The sequence below is a fragment of the Hipposideros armiger genome, unplaced genomic scaffold, assembly GCF_001890085.2.
Source record: "Hipposideros armiger isolate ML-2016 unplaced genomic scaffold, ASM189008v1 scaffold_606, whole genome shotgun sequence".
In the NCBI taxonomy this organism is placed as follows: Eukaryota; Metazoa; Chordata; class Mammalia; order Chiroptera; family Hipposideridae; genus Hipposideros; species Hipposideros armiger.
This window is the reverse complement of record NW_017731956.1, coordinates 627,732-643,140: the sequence shown is the minus strand read 5'-3', so window position 1 is coordinate 643,140 and position 15,409 is coordinate 627,732. Positions and strand designations below refer to the sequence as shown.

Genomic DNA, 15,409 nt, shown 5'->3' with positions numbered 1-15,409 from the left:
CTCTGGGGAAAATGATGAATTCAGCCAAACTGAGAATCAGACAAAACTTACCTGTTGACACCCTCTTTAATTTTCTCTTTTCGGTTAGTGTCCAGGTTCCTCTTGTAACACTGCACCCAAGCTCTCGATTTTTTCTCTGCTCCACTCCATACTACCTTTCATCCATCAACTTTACCCGCACTAGGTCCATTCTTTCAGGACTTTGTTCTGAGCCAGGTGATGATGATGATTATGATGATGATGATGATGATGATGATAATAATAATAATAATAATAATAATAATAAATAAAATTTGGTTTAAGGTATTAATGAATACTGACAAGTGAATGCTATCCTTTTGAGATATCATTTGCATTTCATAAAATGAAGATTGCCTTATTACCGGGAGGAGTGACCAAAACTGAGAACTTCAGGTAATGTGAGAGGTGGGTAATGATGATATTTTGGGGCAGGTAGAACATCGATTTTCCCTGAATTACAGATAAGCTGCTATGTGGGTAGCTCACGGAGCTTGTCCTAAAGTTAACCATTTAATATGAAGCATCACAGATAGACTTTGAAGCTAACACAGGACACACTGTGCTTAAACACACCATTATTAGATTGATAGGTGTGGCATCAAGGCCCCGGTATTTCTGGTCCTACAGTTCCCAGGGCTGCTGTCAACAGTCCTGACAAATGGGACTAGCCAAATCTTTCAGTCACATCAGATTTTCCTGAAGACATAGAGATACCTGCTGAAGATGTTCCAGAAAAAAAACCCAAGGCTGCAGAACAGAGCTAGCAAATAAAGACAAAATGGCAGAGGCCCAGCACTGACCTCCACCACCTATTATTATAACCCTGGCATAGGCGGCATTCTGAATTAGAAAAAAGGGTCAAGGTAAGGGAGTTTGAATTCTAGATCCATCTCTGCTACTAAATGATCATGTCTTTAAGCAAGTCAAGTCACTTTATCTTGGAGGGTCCTATCTGCAGAATTAGGGGAGAGACTCTCTAGAGCAGCGGTTCTCAACCTGTGGGTCACGACCCCTTTGGGGATTGAACAACCCTTTCACAGGGGTCGCCTAAGACCATCAGAAAACAAAAAGATATTTACATTATGATTCATAACAGCAGGAAAATTACAGTTATAGAGTAGCAACGAAAATAATTTTATGGTTGGGGGTCACCACAACATGAGGAACTGAACTGTATTAAGGGGTCACAGCATTAGGAAGGTTGAGAACTGCTGCTCTAGAGTATTATCCCTCCATCCTCCCCAGTCAGGGGAGTCCTTAAAGCCCCCACAGAGCCACTTAAGTGCCTCTACAGACAGGCAATGGAAGGCAATGAAGTGTCCTGATCAAAGAAAGTCATGAGGAAATTAAGATGCTGAGATTAATCTGGGTGAGAGGAAAGTGATACAGAATAAGGTAGAACTAGCAATATTGGATACAAGGTCACTAGCTAGAAGACCTTCATAGTAAAAAATATAGTCAAATAAAATAAGGAAGGCAAGGGACTCTCAGCTCTGGCTGTACTCTAAGGAGATTATAAAAAATGCATATGCCTAAGCTCTATCCCAGAATAGGTGTATGAAACGTTCTAGGTTTGGGTCTAAGCTTCAGTATAAGGTAAAAAGCTCCCAGTGTAATCTTACAGTGATGAAAACCACCAGTGGTGGACAATGCTGGCTTTTAACAATGAAAACGAAGAGCTGTATTCAAGGGACTTCTGTAGGTGACCTGAGAGGGTTTCCAATGGATTAGACAGGAGACATAAAGGTCAGGAAAGACTCCTTAGACCTCAAGCAAATGTGGCTAAGAGAATGGGGAGTTCATGACACCATGGTGGGAGGGAAATGGTTTGGGGGGAAAATACATTTGAACTGAATAGCAGGATATCTGAGTGATTCCATCTCTTTACAATATCCAAAGTAATGGGCATCATCATATCTACTCTGACCAGAAAATTGAGCCTGCAATGGACTATTCATTCACTTTTATAAAAAACCCAGCTGAAATAAAATGGCAGCATTAGAAAATGGACTAAGAAGGTGCCATATATTTCTTCAGTGTTAGTTGTTGTTCGCTTAACTCCTGTTGGAGGATTATACATTCTTTGCATGTTCATGAGAGCTATGGACCTAATTCCCAGAAAAAAAGAAATACCATTGCATACATACATATAAGCTTTTGTGTGAAGCCCAGGTTAAGAATCTCTCTTTTTTTTTTAGATAGGGACTAAAGGGGGCACCAAGCCAAACAAAGTTTTTGTTGCTGTTATTATTACTGTTAGTGTGCTTTTATTTTAAGATGGAGAACTACAGACAGAAAAGAAATATAACTAGAGAAGAAAAGACAGTCAGGAAAGAGATGTGTTAAATGGACAGCCTTTTTTCTAACAACGAGGTCACCCTGAGTCTTGAAAGAAAGCACTGTCTTTCCTAAATGCTTTGGAGCATTTCATGTCTTCTCTCTGTTCTTCATTCTTCAATTAAAATGTTGATGTTTATATGTACCTGTCCTTAGCTTTGTCGTTAAAACATTCTGGGAACTAAAAGAAAACAGCTCATAATAACTATCTGCTTTTTAATAATCTGTAGCATTTCCTCCAAATAGGATTTCAGTATCTAGAACTTTTGATTTGGAAAGTGAAACAGCTCTTGTTGGTTCTAATAGAAAAAGGCAGCTTGATTTTCAATACTCTGTTTTAATTTGGGTTTCACTAGCCAGTGATTTTATTGAAAGTGAAATCTATATTCCTGTTTAGCTTTAGCATCTCAGCTCTAAACTGGGAAAATCACAGCTTCAGTAACAGAATTGAGAATGAGGTCCTGACATCTTTCTTAAAAAGGAATTTGGATAAGACTTCTAAGTAAATGCTCATAATTACTCATCTAAACACACACAAACAGGTTTAGAAAACCTTGTTGAATTCAGTGAAGTAATTAGGTATGAAGAAAATAACCTGTACTTCATTGCCAGAGTCTTATCAACATGGTCTATACTTGCTCCAAGGCAATGAAAGGGGTGGGGGTCAAGGTCATGACAGAAGAAATTCATGTACCCAAGCTCTCTTTATCTCCATGGAGAAGTGTTGTACTTTCCTGAGCTACCCAGAGAGGGGTCCATACAGTGTTGTTCTGGGTTCTTGCCCTAATTTAAAGGGAAACTTTCACAATATCCAAAGCCCTTGATGTCCTACAAATGGAGGAGGATGTCCTCAAATTCGTTGCAGGAAGAACCCACTTAGGTGGCACCGACTTTGACTTCCAAATGGAACAGTGCATCTACAATAGGAAAAGTGACGGTATCTGCATCATAAATGAGAAGAGAACCTGGGAGAAGCTTTGGCTGGCAGCTCGTACCATTGTTACAGTTAAAAACACAGCCGATGTCAGTGTCATATCCTCCAGGAAAACCAGCCGGAAGGCTGTGCTGAAGTTCGCTGCTGCCACTGGAACCACTCCCGTTGCTGGCTGCGTCACTCCTGGAACCTTCACTGACCAGATCCAGGCAGCCTTCCCAGAGCTTCGACTTCCAGTGGTTACTGATCCCGGGCTGAGCACCAGCCTCTCACAGAGATGTCTTATGTTGGCCTGCCTGCCACCGCTGTAACGGACTCTCCTCTGCACTGTGTGGACACTGCCATCTGTGCAACAACAGGGAGCTCACCGGGTGGGTCTGATGCCGCCAAGAAGGGTGGGGAAGCTCTGCGCATGGCGTCACCGGCTCCTGTGAGCACCCGCGGGAGGGCACACCTGACCTCTACTTCTACAGAGAGCCTGAAGAGATGCGAGGAGGACCAGCCCGCTGCTGAAAAGGCTGTGACCAGGGAAATAGATAGTTCTGACTTTAGCAGTGAAAGAAAATTACTTTTCGAAAGTTTCCCTTCTCCTTGATGCCTAAATTTGCAAGTTTCACAACAAAGATCCCCCATGAGTCTACTGCATGTGAACAGGGGTAGAAATAGCTTAGAAAAAAAAAAAAAAGAGGCCCGGCCAGTGGCGCAGTTGGTTAGAGTGTGAGCTCTGAGAAACACGTTTGCCGGTTAGACTCCTGCATGGGATAGTGGGCTGTGCCCGCCGCCCCCGCCCGCCCCCCCTGCTCCCCTGCAACTAGATTACATGCAGCTACTGGACTTGGAGCTGAGCTTGCGCCCTCCACAACTAAGACTGAAGGACAACAACTTGACTTGGAGCTGATGGGTCCTGGAAAAACACAATGTTCCCCTTCCCCAATTCCCCAACACTGTCCCCTTCCCCAATCCCCCAATAAAATCTTTTTCTAAAAAAAGAGCTTCTTGTTAATAATGTGCACATAGTCACTGACCATCTGGAGTCTAGGTCCGACTCATACCCCTGGTAGCCCCCCATCCTACCTGAGACCTTCCTGAGAAGGTGATGTGAAAAGGAGACAAAAATAGGGGTCTTGTCATCAAAAGGACATGAGTTTAAATCCTAGCCACTCTACGACTGGCTGAATAGACTGAAAAGTCACTTCACTTCCCTAAACCTTGTTTTCTTTGATTGTAAAATGTAGGCAATAACATCCAACTAATGGATCCCATGCAGTGAAAATGTAGCGCTGAGACAAGGTCTTCAATACACTTTAGTTCCTCTTTCCTGTGATCCCCTCCTCCCTTCCTTTCCTTCTTGAGTCACAGCCAAGTATAGCCATGCCTTTTCCTGGTTAAGTAATGAGAATTTTGTTTGTCTTGTGCAAACCCAAGGCAGATAGTACCTTACTTACAGGAAGCTGAAAATCCATCCACAGTAACTGGAAGATTAAGTTTTAGACATTTTATTTATTCTCTTTTTCTGTCTCTTGCCTTTTATAATGCAGGAACTATTCCCTTGGCATTTGCAAATTTACTGTTTTATTTCTACAGGTATATGTGCATTGATTCAAGAAGAGAAATGGTAGCACAACACAGAAGATTTTTTCCAAATGTAGAATTCATTTCAGAAAGGGAGAATGTTTTTCACGAGTAGCTAGCATCTAAAAGTTTGCTAAGTGCCAGGCACTACTATTCTACATAGCCCACATATGTCAATCTATTTCACCCTCACAACACCATGAACTGAGTACTCATATTAGTAGACAAGGTAACTGAGGCACAGAGAGGTTAAGTAAGTTATGCAAGGTCACACAGCTAATACATGTCAGTACTAAGATTTAAACCCAGACAAATCCAGTTTCAGAATACTACATGCTCTCCACCACTTCAGCAGCATATTCATCTCCTTTCCCCAGTAGCTCACGATATAGAAAATTGAGGGAAGATAAATGGGAAAACACAGATTAGAAGAAAATGAATCATGAAGGACATTTGAAATAGGTATTGAGCTTATGTAATTGAAATTTGATGCTGTTTTCAAATATTTATACTAGAAACACTAATGTTTTTGTATCCGGGCAGGTAACTCAGTCTGATGAGCCTTGATGGTCTAAGAGTAATGATGTCAGAAATCCAACCGAGAGTCCTGATAAAGCATTTGAGGTTTGCTTTATTTCCCTGTGCTAATATTCCTTGACCAAAAACATTTTCAAGGTTTCCAAGGATGGCCAGACTATCCAGTCTGCTTTCTTTGAAGGAGGGGAATATTTCCATTATGAGAAAGGTGAAGTGGACATTTTCTTGGCTGCACTTTTGATAACGTTCCTTTACTGAAAATACCTCCATTTCTTCTCCCTGAACCAGACTTCTAGAAAATACACTTTTAACCTAAAAGAGACTATTGTTACCGTTTACTTCCTCTCCTTTCTGTGGTAATGAAGGAGGAAAAGTCAAATACATTTCAGGTCTCTCACTTATCTAGAAGCCAATCTAGGATTCAAACCTAGTTCTACTGACTCCCTATCCAGTCCTGCCACTCAACCACATGTGTTTCTTTCTCTTACACACAGGCTCTTTTTGGCCACCAGTAAACACACTGACCTTTGAAATATGGAAAGAAAAGCGCTTTGAAATAAAACTGGCACAAACAGCAGTTAGACAGCCGTCATCTGGAAGCTAAAACAAAGAAGGGCATAGTTTTCAAGCTGTCTTCGTAATTACATGAAGCAGTTATCACTCAGGCCCCAGTCTGAGCCGTACCCCCCAAATAAACAGCCGAGGTTCAAGAAAGCACATAGGCCACTTTGTTGCTCTAGCATACTAGGGGGTGGGAAGCCCCAGCAGCTAAAATTCACATGTGGCCGGGACTGTTTTCCAGAGCTCCAGGCTCGTTCCTTTCTTCCTTGCCCATTAAACCCCTCTGCTCTTCTTGGCAAAAGCCTTCAGGTGAGGTAAGCACCAATTAACAACAAAGAGCTTGATGTATTTCAAGTTTATGACTGAGAGCTGGGTTCACATATAATATATTCTTCTTCTCTGGTGCAGAAGCCTCTGTGTGCAGAGAGCAAGTATTCTAAGTGGGGTTGAAATTCGGTTCATTTTTGTTACTACCGTAAAAAGGGATTTCTCTTTTTGGGGGTTTGCTCAAATGGAAAACCAGACAAACGCCAGAAAAGGGCAAAACCAATTCTGAAAACTTCAGCGGCAAAGATAGTTAGAGCAGAAGGCTCAGCAAGTTGGGGTTTTGGAAAATGTGGTCTCAAATTTCTCATGGATTCTTTCGATATAAATGTGGCCAGATTTCAGAATAAGGAGGAGAGATGAGAATGTGTAATCCAAAGGATCTCTCAAGTCTTTCCCAGTTTTCAAATATGGATTTGATTCTTTTCCCCCCATGAATGATTTTAGCCATGTTCCAATTATTTGAGCTTTATCATGTCACTTTTTGAAAAATATTTTGTGAATTGTCCTTAGGTCATAGAGATCTGAGATCTGACCAATAAAACGAACTGATTTGGTCTCTCAAAGCCCTTAAAGACAAGAGGTTTGGCAATGGAAACATAAATGGGTTAAAATATATTTCAAAACAATTCCTCTCATTATTAACTGTACTCAGTTGTTTAATATTTTCAGAGCCTACTGCATTTTGCAAAGGGAATGACAGATGCATATTAAAATGCATGCAAATACTACCACACACAAGCCACATTTTAATATATTGTTTTGCATTCATAATTTTAGTCTTGTGATTTGTATTTTCATTTGCTTGGGAACAATGACTTTCTTCTTTTCCCACTTGGGAAACAAGGCGAGACTTGTTTCTGCCCGCATCCTAATAGTAGTCCTGAAAAAGCAGCAAACTTAATGGTTCAGGAGCTGCTCCCCGCCACCTGCTTGCAGGCCCTTAAACAGGGGCTGCATTTACAACGCATTGAAAAGGTGAAAATATGCAATCCATCAATTGCTTTGTCGCATAGTGACAAGCAATCTTATGGTTTTTTGTTGTAGTAAAACTGAACAGGCTGCTTTAAAAAAAAATCAGCTTTCAGATAGAGGGTGTGGCAGCGTGCCTGCTATGCATTTACTAAATCCCATTCCCTTTCAATCCAGGGCCACAGACAGAACACACTTCCCAGCCTCCCCTGCAATTAGGTGATTTCTGGTTCGTGAATGTGGCCAAAGTAAAATGTGCACACTGTCCTAGTCTGGCCACCAGAATCTGTGGGGCAGCTCCACCATTGTGCTCTTCCCCGGCTCCTGAACTAGCGAGACGCAGAGGGTCAGGTGAGAGTGCCAAAGGCATAGGAGGAGCCTCTGAATGGAAGGACTTTGGGTCCTGGAATAAACCTGAGTGGAACAGACTCTGCCCAATCCACCTCAGCTGACCAATGACTCACAATAGGCTATGGCACTTATTCATTGTGTGGTAACCTGCCTCCAATGGTCATGTCTCCTTGTGTGCTCACCTCTTACATGGTACCAGGGTTGGTCTGTGGGAACAACAGCATATGGTACAAATGATGGTATGTCACTTCTGAGATTATCTTATAAAAACTGTAGCTTCTGTCCGGGGTGCTCTGTCACTCATTTTCTCTCTCCACATCTCTCTCCCTCTCTCTGTTTTTTTTCTGGGGAAAGCCAGCTGCCATGTCTTGGGGTCACTTAGGCAGCCTGTGGAGATACCCACATGGTAAGGAATGGAGACCTCCCTCCAACAGTCAGCGAGGCCTTGAGGCCTGCCAAAAATCAGGTGCATGAGCTTGAACATAATTCCCCAGCCCCAGATGAGACTTCAAATGCTTGCAACTCCAGCAGATATGTTGAATACAGCTTTGTGAGAGACTGAGCTAGAATCACCCAGCTAAGCTGCTCCTGGATCCTTGACTCTCGGGATCTGTGTGAGATAATGAATGTCTGTTGCTTTAAACTGGGAAGTTTTGGGGTCATTTGCTACAAAGCAGTAGATAACAAATACAATGTGAGTAAGAAGTAAACCTTTATTGATACAGTGAGACACTGGGACTGTTTGTTACAGTACTTAAATGCTGACCAATACAGAGTACAGGGGGACAATGCTTCCAACAACTATGTCCATACTATAAGCAGCACTCTAAGGTTTCAAGTCATTGGTTTGTTCTTGATATTTTGAAATATCACTTCCTAACACAGTGCCTGAACAAGAGTAGGCACTAAACCAATGATAAATAATGGGTGTTGCTTTCAGTAAGATGCACAATGTGGTCCTGCAAAGTCATCCCTGGCAGCTACCACTGTAAGGCTAGATGGGATCAACTGCACTTGATTTAGGCTCAGGAAAATGCTGGGATTGTATTCCCAGCAAATGCATAGACTGTAGCTTGCCATACATTCATTGTAGTTTGCCAAAAATTCATCAAGTTATGTTTGTGTTTATGTTTGTGTTTCCAGATGATCATGCTTATGTCTGTATGCTATTCTAATGGGTACAAGTGTTCATTCATTTAATCCTTATAACAACCTGATAAAAAGTGTGCTGTTGCCCTTCTGATTTGACTGATGAGGAGACAGGCTCAGCGAAGTTAAGCACCCTGTTGCAGGTCACAATGCAATTCCATACAGAGCCTGTGCTTGATCTCTGGACTTGCAAACTTCAAGGACCACGAGATTACCCGTTATACTCTATTGCTCCCTTGACTGAATTCTCAAAAAAAGACAGGTCAGAGTTACAGAGTCCAGGAAAGGACCAGTAAATCGATGGAGTGGGTTACGAGATATTCACTGTTAGGATAGATTAGAATATTCAAGACTTTTTGGTATTGAGAGATTCACATTACGAGGAGCTGAGATCCAAGTTCATAAAATCCTGAAGGACAAGTATTTATTCACCCAAACTGAGACACATCACAGGGATGGGGCCTCCCTTGAAGCCTGCCAGGGATAGTTCAGGAGAACTTAAACGGATGCTGCTTGTAGCTGACTGAATAAATCAGCACAATCCTCAAAGAAATCAGAAATGGGCCAAAGAGGCACTGGGACTGGGTAGACATGGCTCTGTCAGCCTTTCTGGCCAGCCTCATTTTTGCTTCTTTTCATGGGAACATGTGTAATGAGTATGTGGGGTATATATTGGCTGCAGGCAGCTCCCTGAGTTCTCTCAGCCCAGCATGTGGGAAGGAGTGGAAGTTGCTGTTTACGAGGCGCACTGCCAATGGGCTAATGAGAATTTTTCATGACTTTTGAATGTTTGTAGAACTAAAGGCTTTTGAAACTCGATTCCAAGGCTGACCTAGAGCCTTGGAGACAAGGATAATGACCTATGGAAAGAAGATGTGGCTAACACAGAAAAACCTCACTTATTCTGACTTTTATGAATTTTGGTTGCCAAAACTTGCTCCTCTCAATCTTAGTGAGACAAAATTTTAATTTGTAACAGTTGATGCGAAGGCAGAGTTTTAAATTTCTCTTTCACTTCATGGGGCAATAGTTTTACTAAAGAAATGAATGATGCATTAACCTTTTGCAAGAAGAATATTAAAATGGTGTAGAATAATATATCATTTTAAAAATGCAGGGCTGTTTACATGAAAATAAATTAATATGTTCATTATAAATCACTTCAAATAATTTATTTATGCAGAGCCTCAAGGATATAATTGCAATAGGAACTAAGTTTGAATTCTTATACTTGAAAACAAGATTGAATGCTTTGTAATTGTCCACAATTCAGAATATTCATATATTTATGCGAGTACTAGTTTTCTCCCAATCATTCAGAATTGATGAAGTTTTGTTAGAAAAATAGACACTACATTTATGCATCTTCGTACTCTTTTCCAGCTGAGGCTCACAAAGTCAATTACTTGGCATTAATTCAACACTTTTAGGCTTTTCCATTAGAAAAACAAAAGATAATTTAAAAAAACCAACAACAACCAGCCAATGGCTGTCATTATATAAAGAAATTCAGGTTTCACTAAGAAATGGATCACTAATGTGCAAAAGGCTTTGTTTAAGGCCACCCTCTAAGTAAGGGGCAGCCTTGGAGAGGTTCCTCCTCCACTTACCCCGTTACGTCACATACATTCACTCTGCATCTTTTCCTTTAAATATCCCTAAAGGAATAAAACTTTTGAGTCGGAAGAAGGTGTGAGGAAGATACAAGAGACAGTGGGAGCCAATCAATGGAGAGGAAGGTGAGAAGCAGGTGCAGGGACGTGCCTGCTTAACTCTAATGGTGGAGCGCTAATGGTGAAGGGCTCCACTGTGCTTCCTGCTCTTCCTGTGGCTGGTGGGTCTGCTTGCTTTACATATCTTTACAACCAATGACTACTTTGCATATATATCCTGACAACAAGCCTATTATTTTTACACTATTATTTGATACTAATAGACAAACCCCTAATTGATCCCTGCTTCCTGTATCATTTGTTTCCAATCCAGCACCACACTGCCACCTGAATAACCTGTCTAAAATGCAAATTTGATCCATTATTTCCCTGCTACCAACTGGTTTCTCACCAACAGTTTTTCGGATCTATGTCAGCTTTCAAGACCCTCAATGACCAGCCTCCAGCCTACCTTTCCAATACAGTGTTGTCTCCCTCTCAGCACTGTACTCACAGGGCACAAAACAGGTATGCTCCCTCCACCTTGGTGTCCTTTACCTGCTCTCCTCTCTGCCTGGAATTCTCTCTCCCTCTCAACCGTTCCACCAGTGGCATTGTCCGCCTGAGAAAACCCTATATCATTCTATAAGATCTGCATCTTTGCATTGGAAACCTTCTCTGGCCCCCTGAACAAAGATGAGTTCTCCCACCTTGGAGCCTCCACTATGAAAGGTGCAGCACTTATCATGTTATTTTAGCAGCTGTTTGTTTACATTGCTTCTACTTTTATCAGCATTTCTCAAATTATGATCCAAAAAATAATTGTCTCAAAAATGTCTGCCTATGAAAAGTGCTGATACTTGTTCCCACTTTAAATAGGTATCTGTGGGGCTTTGTAGGTGACTAAAGTTTGAGAACTATAGGACTAAATTTTAAACTCCTCGAGGGCAGGCATCATCTATTGGTACATGGTACACGATGAATGAGTAAAAATAGCTAATTGATCTGAGCCACAGGCTGGACTTCTGTAGCTCCTACTATGGGTAATGTTTATGAAGGCAGCTCAGGATCCTTTCAGTCTTGTTCACCATCGTATCTATTTCAGACCTTAGCCCAGGGCCCTGGGGCCTAATAGGCACTAACTAAATGTTTTTCACAGACTGAAAGACACTGTGGCCTGCAGGACCTCTGCGTGCCGTGCAGCAGGGCAGAAAAGCGGCCAAGGCATCAACCGGATCAGCACAAGGCCTGCTCAGTTACTCAGGAGGAGGCACTAAGTAAAAGAAGCGCATGGCTGGCAACGCTCCGATGTTCCTTTGTAGAAATCCTTGATGTGGGCTGTGAAATGTCAAATCCAGATTTGATTAAGCCCAACTCCAAATCCCCAAGACAAGTGTGTAGCCACGGTCTTAATGTAATTATTGGAGCCACCTCCGTCTGTTACTTTCAAAAGGGCTGAGCTAGCACCCCATCCATTGATACCGACACCTACAAAATGAAGCCTGCAATTGATTCAGCACATCCTCGCTGGATAATGCCTAAAAAGCTTGATCTGGTTCCTTCCTGAAAACTGAAATATGAGATTTAAAAAAAAAGTCCTTCTAATCTGCTGTAAAGCCAAAAGAGAGGGTGGGTCCCAAAGTCTACAGTAGAAATCGAAGTTTTGTTTCGTTTGCTTAGGGCTAGACTGTTGTCTGTGTGGAACTTTCCACTTCCTCCTCCAAATGATAACCTATCAATTTTCAGTTAACCCATACTTTGAATTTTTAAAGGCAGAAGCCAATAAACACCACGAGCCATTGTAAGGGCAGTGGGCTTCTAGGGGAATGATTCAGTATATACAAGTGGAAACTTGGCTTCCCCTGGTTATACACACTTGAGGGACAAGCAAAGAAAGTCAGGCCAGCACTAAGCCCCAAACCAAAGTAGGCACGTTGAGATATAGCAAATTAAACCCAAATGCCACAGCTCCACTGGAGCAGACCAGATTTCACCACTGCATTCTCAGAGGGCAGAGCCGTGGGGGGTCTCTACTCCCCAGCTGAACCACAAGCCAGAGCTCCACTTTGTTCTGTGAAATTCAGAACACATTTGTTCTCCTTTCCCCCCCCCCCCTTCAGAATTTACTCCTGCCCTTACTTAGGGTCTGGCTAGAACTAAAATCTTAAGAGCCAACGACAGCAGGGGAAAGGCTGCTTTATTGTGAAATACAATTTGAGTAAAAGCAAGACAGATCAGCCATCCATTAACCTTACCCAGTGGTAAAGTCTAACTGACCTACATGCTTTAGAGAACTTGAAAAAGGTCTGATGAGCTGTCAAACCACTGAGAATTTAGTTTTGCTTTTTACCCTGTATAAAAATGATTCCAAAGTTTCTCAAATTCAAGAAGCTCCCTAAAGCAGGACCAACAAGTCTGAGGAGACACAAGTCTCTGGGTGACCCTAGAACCAACCTCATGCTTCTAGGGCTCTTGGGAATAGCCCAGGTGAGATATCTAGAAGCTCTAATGGATTCTGTTGGCACAGTCATCATCAGACTCACCCTAAGAAATAGATCACTTCCAAACCAACATCTAGGATAGGAGGGCGGGGGAAGCAAATGGCTTTTCATCATTTTTTGGTTCCCACTTCAAGAGCTAATCCTAGATATGGCAGTGACATTAAAGCTGAAGTCCTGGCAGCAGCAGCCACTGGGAGCCCAAAACCAAAGTAAGCACATTGATTTAAATAGCAAGCATTCTTTTATAAACAAATTATATTAAACATAGTTCCTGTCTTTCAGGAATTCCCTTGCCTAAAACACCCATGGTCTCACTCTCTCTTGACTTCCAAACGACATCCAAACTTATCTAAATTTCTTCCAACTTGCCCTCACTTACTGTTCCATCTTCTCACCATCTCCCCCACACATTCTACCCTCTAGACCAAAGGTTGGTAAACTTTCTGTAAAGAGTTATATAGTAAATATTTTAGGCTTGCAGGCCATGTGGTCTCTGTTACAATTATTCAACTTTGCTGTTGCAGAATGAAAGTAGTCATAAGTGATAATGTGCATAAATGTGCATGGCTATATTTTAATAAAACTTTGCTAACAAAGATAAATGGTGGGATAGATTTGATCCCCAGGCTGTAGTTGGACCACCCCTGTTCTTGATGGACCAATTTTACTCCTTTGTATTATAGGTGCTGGTTTCTTCTGCCTAGGAGCCTTTGTCCTTTTCTCCCAGCTCAAATAAATTAATTCATTACAATTCATTATTCGTTGGAAGACTTTTTTGTGCCAGACACTGTCCTAGGATCTTGAGATGCAACCATAAAAAAAAACGGACACCATTTTCTACTGTGATAGTATTTAGATCCTAGTGGAAGCAAATAAACAATAAACAAGTAGCAAACAAAACATGCATGCCAGGTGGAACTAGGATGAAGAAAAACAAGGCAGGGTTGGGGGATGAAAATGTTATTTTAAATACAGTGGTCAAGGAAGACCACTTTGATGACGGCATGAGAGCAGAGATGAAAATGAAGCAGGTGTTCAATCTATGTGGAAATGGGGAATACGGAAAGCATTCCAAATAGAGGAACTAGCCAGTGCAAAGTGCCCGAGGCAGAGCATTTTGGGTATATTGGAAGAAGGAATAGGAGGCCAGTGTGGATGGAGTGAAATGAATGAATGAGGGATGAGATCGGAGAGGTGGCTGAGTGTGAGATTTTGTAGGGCCTTGTAGGCCATGGAAAGGACTTTGATTTTTATTCTGAAAAGACAGAAAACGTTGAAGGGTAGAGAGCCAAAGAGTGATATGATTTGCCTTACATTTTAATAAGATTACTCTGATAGCTATGTGTAGGATAAAGTGTAAAGAGGCAAGAATAAAAGCAAAGAGACCTGATAAGAGGCTATTGCAATAACCTAGGCAACAACTGTTGTCCAGGGTGATGAGTGGAGGTGTTAAGAGTTGTTGAATTCTGAATATATTTTGAAGGCAAATCTAAAAGGTAGCATATAAAGGAAATAGTCAAAGATAATGCCTAGAAGTTTTATCTGAGCAACTGGAAGGATGAAGTTCCCATTTATTGAGATGTTGAAGATTGTAGGAAGAAGAGATTAGATGGGAATAATCAAGATTTTAAAAATTATGTTATGTGTGAGATGCCTATTGAAACTAAGTGGAAATGCTAAGTAGGTGGTTGGATAAATGCTTCAGAGTTCAGTGGAAATATCATGGATAAAGATAGGTGTTTGGGAGTTCTCTGCAACAGATGATATTTAAAGCCCTGAAATGAGGTAGGATCGCTGAGAGAGAAGTGAGAAGAGAATACAGGTCATGTTTGGAGGTTGGGAAGACGAAGAAGAGCCAACAAAGAATACTTACAAGAAGTGACCAGTGAGACAGGAAGTGAAGTAAGAGTGGCCTCCCGGGAGCCAAGTGAAGAAAGTCTTTCAAGAAAGGGGAAATGAACAACTGCATGAAATATTGCTAACCTATTGAGCAAGATGAGGACTAAGACATGACCCAGATTTAGCAACATGATAGCCATTGTTGACAACCACAGTCTGAGGTATGGTAAGGATGAAAGCCTGTACTGAGTGTATATAGCAGAATGGAGGAGGCCCACATAGTACCTTCCTCCCACTAGAATCCCATAACACTTTATACTCTTATAACATCTTTCACAATTAAAATTATTGGCTTATTGTGCTATCTCCTCAACTAATTTGTGGGCAATTTGAATGCTGAACCATGTTCATCACCTTCTGTACAATACAACGGTATACACACATTAGGTACATTAAATGTTTGTTAAATAAATATGAAATTGTAATCTAAGAAAGAAAGTTTTCATATAAGTTAATATGAGTACCATTTAGACTAGAAAAAGTAATATTAATAAGCAAGATTTAAAAAGGGGGGAGGGTGAGTACTGCATATTATTGTATAGTGTTGACACTATAGATATTTGGGTTTATACCCTGAATTTTTAAAAACTCTTTTTGTG

At 41.4% G+C, this 15,409-nt stretch overlaps 1 pseudogene; it reads left to right on the top strand.

The window, feature by feature from the left end:
• The first annotated feature begins 364 nt into the window (after window positions 1-364).
• LOC109371974 (40S ribosomal protein SA-like) lies at window positions 365-3,887 on the top strand (annotated as a pseudogene).
• Window positions 3,888-15,409: the final 11,522 nt, after the last annotated feature.